Genomic DNA, 8,583 nt, shown 5'->3' with positions numbered 1-8,583 from the left:
GTAGCTCCCAGATCCATAAGCTGCAGTTCCAGTGTCCACCAGCGGGTGTCTCTCAGTAGTCAGAAGCGAACATCTTATGCAATCAGTCATCACCTGATGCTGGTTGCAGGAAGTATATTTAAACCCTGTGTATGCTTCTTCTCACTGCCTTGGTATTGTCTCCATGTGCGCCTGACCTGCATGCCTGTGTCCCTGTATCCTGATCCTGGACTCTGATCCTGACCCTGCAGCCTGATTCCTTCCTTCCTGTTTGCTTACTCCGTCTCCTGCAACCCTCTCTCTGTTCTGTCTTGCTCCCAGCTCCCTCTGCTTGATCTCCCGTGTATGACCCCGGCTCTGTTACTATTACTATTCATTTATCCTGTTTTGTATATATTTGGTTTGAGCAGTTGTTTGCTGTGTGTCACTATTGTTTGGGTATCTGATTGGATTTACACAGTTATAGTTTTCTGGAGGTGCGTTTACATTTGTGTTATTCACTTATTTTTAAATAAATTATATTCTTTACACCTTAATTATGTCTAATGTTCTCTGTGTCAGTCCACACATTTCTGGTCACACCTGTTGCTGACAAATCCAGTCTCTCCCAAAGAGAGGGGGTCCCCCATGTTCTAGGATATATAATGGCATTCTCTTCGTCAGACCCTTGTAGGATACCTGTACTTTCACGTACCCCAGTGGGTGGAGTATCTGCTTTGAGTATGTCTGCAGTTTGATTGGTGTTGGACGGACAGTTGTTCGGATGAGAAGTTTTCTCCATTGTTTCTGGGTGATAACTGAAACTGCTGCTCCTGTGTCTACATCCATCTTGAGTTTCTTTCCTTCCACGGTTACCTCTACAGTCATTGCTGAGGGTGCTGAATGCATATGATCTTTGTCCAATCTGTGGAGCACTTCCTCATCCTCTGATTCAGATGACAATGTATATCTTCCCACCATATATGCCTTTGTCCTGGGGTTCAGAGGTTGTTTATTTCGCACCTTCTTACTACGGCAGACTCGTTTCAGATGGCCTGCCTTACCACAATTATGACAGAGCTGATCCTTAAACCGGCAGACTTTGTGATCATGGTCTGTATTCCCACAACGGTAGCAAGCTGACACACGGCTTGGTGAGGGTCTATATTTCCAGTTTGCTGCTGTTGGCTTGACTGCTGTTCTGAAAACTTCCTCTTTAACCTCTTCCCTTCTGCTCTGGGGGTTCAATGCCTCTGTATCTTTCACAGTCATTTCCATCACTGAAGCTATCTCAATTGCCTTTGTAAGGGTAAGGTCTTTCTCTGTTGACAGTCTCTTTTGGCTAGACTCACTATTTAGTCCCATGACAAACTTATCCCTCAGTGCAGTCGGTAAGTACTCCCCAAAAGAACAGGTTGAGGCTAGTCTGCGAAGGGCGAGCACATAAGCCTTAATTTCTTCACCCGGCTGTTGCTGCCGCTGATAGAACTGGAATCTTTCTGCAATCTCTAGTGGTTTAGGCTGGAAGTGATTCCCTAACAGTGTCAGGAGCTCTGCCAAAGTCTTAGTTACTGGTTTTTCAGGGAAAAGGAGATCCCTAAGAGTGTCATATGTCCTAGCACCAATCACTGTCAGAAATACTGCTACTTGCCTGTCGCCTGGGTTGGCATTTGCACCAAAATACTGTTCCAGTCTCTCAACCCAGAAACTCCAGCATGTCTGTTCTCCATCAAATTCACTTAATGTCCCGATCAATGACATTTTCCTGCTGGGCTCTGTGGGTGTTTGTATCCAGGTGACAATCCAGAGGTTTTTTTTTTTTTCTTCTTTTCTCACATGGATAGTAACCTTGTAAATCCCATCCTCGTCGCCACTGTTATGTTCTCCGTGTTGTGAGAGACACAGGACTCTGATCTGGAACAACGGATGTTTATTCAGGTCTCACTGTACACTCCAGCATGCATTACAGGACAGCTCGGTATATCAATGCATCTCTTACATGTGTCTAAGATGCCCACTCTGCCCCTTGACCCTTGTCATCACTCCTGGGTGGAGCCAGCCTTAAAGTAACAGTACATGTGAAACCCTTCAGGTATAACAATCAGTGCCCTGATTACCTGTCCTAGGTTCCCCTTTGAGAAGGGGCCGCTGATCGGCTCTACTCGCCACACACTCTGATAAACGGCACTTCCTCATTTACATGTGATCGGCTGTGATTGGACACAGCCGATCACATGGGTAAAGAGCCATGTCATTGGCTCTTTACCAAGATCAGGGTCGCTGCACTGCACGCCTCTGCGGGCGCGCAAGAGAGGCCGTTCTGGTGCGCCGTCATATGACGGCATCCCAGAATGAGAGCCGTACTGCTCCGCCGTCATTTGACGGTGGGCGGGCGGGAAGTAGTTAAGGACACTTTGCTCTGCCAAAGTCTTAGTTACTGGTTTTTCAGGGAAAAGGAGATCCCTAAGAGTGTCATATGTCCTAGCACCAATCACTGTCAGAAATACTGCTACTTGCCTGTCGCCTGGGTTGGCATTTGCACCAAAATACTGTTCCAGTCTCTCAACCCAGAAACTCCAGCATGTCTGTTCTCCATCAAATTCACTTAATGTCCCGATCAATGACATTTTCCTGCTGGGCTCTGTGGGTGTTTGTATCCAGGTGACAATCCAGAGGTTTTTTTTTTTTTCTTCTTTTCTCACATGGATAGTAACCTTGTAAATCCCATCCTCGTCGCCACTGTTATGTTCTCCGTGTTGTGAGAGACACAGGACTCTGATCTGGAACAACGGATGTTTATTCAGGTCTCACTGTACACTCCAGCATGCATTACAGGACAGCTCGGTATATCAATGCATCTCTTACATGTGTCTAAGATGCCCACTCTGCCCCTTGACCCTTGTCATCACTCCTGGGTGGAGCCAGCCTTAAAGTAACAGTACATGTGAAACCCTTCAGGTATAACAATCAGTGCCCTGATTACCTGTCCTAGGTTCCCCTTTGAGAAGGGGCCGCTGATCGGCTCTACTCGCCACACACTCTGATAAACGGCACTTCCTCATTTACATGTGATCGGCTGTGATTGGACACAGCCGATCACATGGGTAAAGAGCCATGTCATTGGCTCTTTACCAAGATCAGGGTCGCTGCACTGCACGCCTCTGCGGGCGCGCAAGAGAGGCCGTTCTGGTGCGCCGTCATATGACGGCATCCCAGAATGAGAGCCGTACTGCTCCGCCGTCATTTGACGGTGGGCGGGCGGGAAGTAGTTAAGGACACTTTGCAAAGATTCCTTTGGGCCAGTGTAATGTTGAAGGAAATTTTTTTGCTACCTTGTGAGAAATAGATAGTGACTCATTGTCTCTTCAGAGAAGGGGGTGCCAGGGAGAAAGGGCTCACTCTAAGACTTCTTACAGACACTCACAAGTAGGCCAGCTATTGTTAAGGCTCCAGCAAAGACAGCATGCCGCCAAAAGATGTGTAAAAAATTCCCACTATGGGAAATATGCTTGACCATTCTTCCAGAAGCAGTCATGTTTTGAACAGGAAGGGGCCATCACCAAACTGTTCCCACAAAGTTGGGAGCATGAAATTGTCCAAAATGTCTTGCTATGCTGACGCCTTAAGAGTTCCCTTCACTAGAACTAAAGGGCCAAGCCCAACCCCTGAAAAACAACCCCACACCATAATTTCCCCTCCACCAAATGATTTGGACCAGTGCACAAAGCAAGGTCCATAAAGACATGGATGAGCAAGTTTGCGGTGGAGCAACTTGAGTGGTCTGCACAGAGTTCTGATCTCAACCCGATAGACCACCTTTGGAATGAATTAGAGCGGAGACTGCGAGCCAGGCCTTCTCGCAGGGTTTAGGAGTGTGCATATGGAAATGTTTGACCATTCATCCAGAAGCAGTCCTGTTGGAACAGGAAGGAGCCATCCCCAACCTGTTCCCACAAAGTTAGGAGCATGAAATTGTCCAAAATGTCTTGGTATGCTGATGCCTTAAGAGCAGTGGCGTACCTAGAGCATTTGGCACCCGGGGCGGATCCTATATCTGGCACCCCCCCCCCCCCCCCCAACTTTAAAATGTAAAAACACCCACAAAAAATTGTAATGTGTTCAAGAATATTTTTTGCACAAATTTCACAGCCCCCCATCACAGTGCCCCTTGCAGTCTGCCCTCCGTCTCTCTAATCACAGTTCCCCCTTTTGCACTCTCTGCCTCCCCTGCACAGTCCTACCTTCAGCATAAATAGATAGCTAATATTATTAGCAATGTGTTTAAGTTTGAGTAAGAGATTGGGGACTTGCTAAAGGAGATATTCAGAGACTACAGACATGATACAGGAGATGGTCAGAGACTACAGACTTGATACAGGAGATGGTCAGAGACTGCAGACATGATACAGGAGATAATCAGAGACTAAGGGCATGATACAGGAGATGGTCAGAGACTGCAGACATGATACAGGAGATGGTCAGAGACTACAGACATGATACAGGAGATGGTCAGAGACTGCAGACATGATACAGGAGATGATCAGAGACTAAGGGCATGATACAGGAGATGGTCAGAGACTGCAGACATGATACAGGAAATGGTCAGAGACTGAAGACTTGATACAGGAGATGGTCAGAGACTGAAGACATGATACAAGAGATGGTCAGAGACTGAGGACATGATACAGGAGATGGTCATAGACTGAGGACATGATACAAGAGATGGTCAGAGACTGAGGACATGATACAGGAGATGGTCAGAGACTGAGGACATGATACAGGAGATGGTCAGAGACTGAGGACATGATACAGTAGATGGTCAGAGACTGCAGACGTGATACAAGAGATGGTCGGAGACTGCAGACATGATACAGTAGATGGTCAGAGACTGAGGACATGATACAGTAGATGGTCAGAGACTGTAGACGTGATACAAGTGATGGTCAGAGACTGCAGACATGATACAGTAGATTGTCAGAGACTGCGGACATGATACAAGAGATGGTCAGAGACTGCGGACATGATACAGTAGATGGTCAGAGACTGCAGACATGATACAGGAGATGCTCAGAAACTGCAGACATGATACAGTAGATGGTCAGAGACTGCAGACATGATACAGTAGATGGTCAGAGACTGCAGACGTGATACAGGAGATGGTCAGAGACTGCAGACATTAGTACAGTAGATGGTCAGAGACTGCAGACATGATACAGGAGATGCTCAGAGACTGCAGACATAATACAACAGCTGGTCAGAGACTGCAGACATGATACAGGAGATGCTCAGAGATTGCAGACACGATACAGTAGATGGTCAGAGACTGAGGACATGATACAGTAGATGGTCAGAGACTGAGGACATGATACAGTAGATGGTCAGAGACTGCAGACGTGATACAGGAGATGGTCAGAGACTGCAGACGTGATACAGAAGATGGCCAGAGACTGCAGACGTGATACAGAAGATGGCCAGAGACTGCAGACGTGATACAGGAGATGGTCAGAGACTGCAGACATGATACAGAAGATGGCCAGAGACTGCAGACATGATACAGGAGAAGGTCAGAGACTGCAGACATGATACAGGAGATGGTCAGAGACTGAGGACATGATACAGTAGATGATCAGAGACTGAAGACATGATACAGTAGATGGTCAGAGACTACAGACATGATACAGGAGATGGTCAGAGACTGCAGACATGATACAGGAGATTGTCAGAGACTGAAGACATGATACAGGAGATGGTCAGAGACTGAGGACATGATACAGTAGATGGTCAGAGACTGCAGACATGATACAGGAGATGGTCAGAGACTGAAGACATGATACAGGAGATGGTCAGAGACTGAGGACATGATACAGTAGATGGTCAGAGACTACAGACGTGATACAAGAGATGCTCAGAGACTGAGGACATGATAGAAGATAGAAGAGCACTAGGGGGGCCGGAGAGCACAGACGAAGCAGAGAGCACTGGAGGAGTTGAAGGGCACGGTGGGGGGGGGGGCTGGAGAGAATTAAGAGGGGGTTTGGAAAGCATTGTAGGGGGGTTGGAAGGTGCAGGGGGTGGAGAGCACTGGGGGGGGGGGACAGGGAGCACTTGGGGGGCGAGCAGGGAAAACCAGGGGGGTGAAGAGCACTGGGGGGGACAGGGAGCACTTGGGGGGGGGGGTGGGCAGGGAAAATCAGGGGGGTGGAGAGCACTGTGGGGACAGGGAGTACTTGGGGGCAAGCAGGGAAAATCAGGGGGGTGGAGAGCACTGGGGGGACAGGGAGAGCTTGGGGGGGTGGTCAGGGAAAATCAGGGGGTGGAGAGCACTGGGGGGGACAGGGAGCACTTGGGGGGCGGGCAGGGAAAACCAGGGGGTGGAGAGCACTGGGGGGGGGGGGACAGGGAGCACTTGGGGGGTGGGCAGGGAAAACCAGGGGGGTGGAGAGCACTGGGGGGGGGGGGACAGGGAGCACTAGGGGGGTGGGCAGGGAAAACCAGGGGGTGGAGAGCACTGGGGGGGACAGGGAGAACTTGGGGGTGGTCAAGGAAAACCAGGGGGGTGGAGAGCACTGGGGGGGGGGACAGGGAGCACTAGGGGGGTGGGCAGGGAAAACCAGGGGGTGGAGAGCACTGGGGGGGACAGGGAGAACTTGGGGGCGGTCAAGGAAAACCAGGGGGGTGGAGAGCACTGGGGGGGACAGGGAGCACTAGGGGGGTGGGCAGGGAAAACCAAGGGGTGGAGAGCACTGGGGGGGACAGGGAGAACTTGGGGGGCGGGCAAGGAAAACCAGGGGGGTGGAGAGCACTGGGGGGGGGACAGGGAGCACTTGGGGCGGCGGCAAGGAAAACCAGGGGGGTGGAGAGCACTGGGGGGGACAGGGAGCACTTGGGGGGGCGGCAGGGTAAACCAGGGGGGTGGAGAGCACTTGGGGGGGCGGCAGGGAAAACCAGGGGGGTGGAGAGCACTGGGGGGGGACAGGGAGCACTTGGGGGGGCGGCAGGGAAAACCAGGGGGGTGGAGAGCACTGGGGGGGACAGGGAGCACTTGGGGGGGCGGCAGGGAAAACCAGGGGGTGGAGAGCACTGGGGGGGGGACAGGGAGCACTTGGGGGGGCGGCAGGGAAAACCAGGGGGGTGGAGAGCACTGGGGGGGACAGGGAGCACTTGGGGGGCGGGAGAAAGCACTGTGGGGAGCTGAAGAGCATTGGGGGGGGCTAAAGAACAGGGGGGTCAGCAAAAGAAGTTGTATAGGAGGGGGATGGGGCAGCTGCATATAGATGAATTGATCTTTCCCTATTCTTCCTGCAGGAGGGAGAGGAGGAGAATCAGTTATTCAGCAGGCAGCTGCAGGAAGAATAGAGAAAGATGAATTCCTCTATATGCAGCAGCCCCATCCCCCTCCTATCCAGCACACACTTGGGCAATCGGCACTCACCTTCTTCCTGCCAAGGCTCCGCCCCCTTCTTCCCGCCGAGGCTCCGCCCCTTTATTCCAGTCGCGGCTCCGCCCCGTTATTCCCGCCGCGGCTCCGCCTCCCGCTAGCAGCACAGACTGAAGGAGCTGCCACTGCAGCTGCCTTCACACTGCGGGATCTGTCTGAACACACCGGAAGGACACCGGCTGACACCCCCCAGAGTGTGGCACCCGGGGCGGGCCGCCCCCCCGCCCCCCCCATTGGTACGCCACTGCTTAAGAGTTCCCTTCACTGGAACTAAGGGGCCAAGCCCAACCCCTGAAAAACAACCCCCCACCATAATCCCCCCTCCACCAAATGGTTTGGACCAGTGCACAAAGCAAGGTCCATAAAGACATGGATGAGCGAGTTTGGGGTGGAGGAACTTGGCTGGCCTGCACAAAGTCCTGACTTCAACCCGATAGAACACCTTTGGGATGAATTAGAGCAGAAACTGCGAGCCAGGCCTTCTCATCCATCCCTTGTGGACAGCCTTTCTAGAAGAGTTGAAGCTGTTATAGCTGCAAAGGGTGGGCAAACTCCATATTGAACCCTACAGACTAAGAGTGGGATGCCATTAAAGTTCACGTGCGTGTAAAGGCAAACGTCCCAATACTTTTGGCAATATAGTGTATCTATCTATCTACCCATCGATCAGAACTACACATCTATCTATCTATATAATCTATCTTATTCTATCCTATCTTTAGTTGGAGGAAATGGCACAGCCTGTAGATGAGTACCCACAGCTGCTCACTGTCAGCAGGGAATTTACGTGCAGGAAATAAAATCCGGAATGTTCCAGGATCTGAGTCCCTCTACATAATTTACTTTTATTTCTGAAGAACAAACCTCTTCTACAGTCTCAGGGGAAGACATGTTTACACAGCAATAATCTTCCCACAGGAAAGCCTGCAGATACAGGATTTGCCGGTGTACAGAACAAGAGGAATAATGCGGCCCGGTATACACAAACCAATTACACTGGGATGGGGCTGCCAGGGAAACTAACAACACCTAACGAGAACCTGTCACCAAGTACGGTATGTTCATATAATCACATCAACAAAATTTCTGCATGTAACTGATTTCTAAACCCACATGTCAACAGAATGCAGATGGGGAGTCTAAGCTATGGTGTTCCCCCCAGCCACTCATAATACAGCATGTGTCCT

Source organism: Pelophylax lessonae, assembly GCF_965119305.1.
Source record: "Pelophylax lessonae genome assembly, chromosome: 5".
Lineage (NCBI taxonomy): Eukaryota > Metazoa > Chordata > Amphibia > Anura > Ranidae > Pelophylax > Pelophylax lessonae.
Note: the sequence above shows the minus strand (reverse complement) of the source record.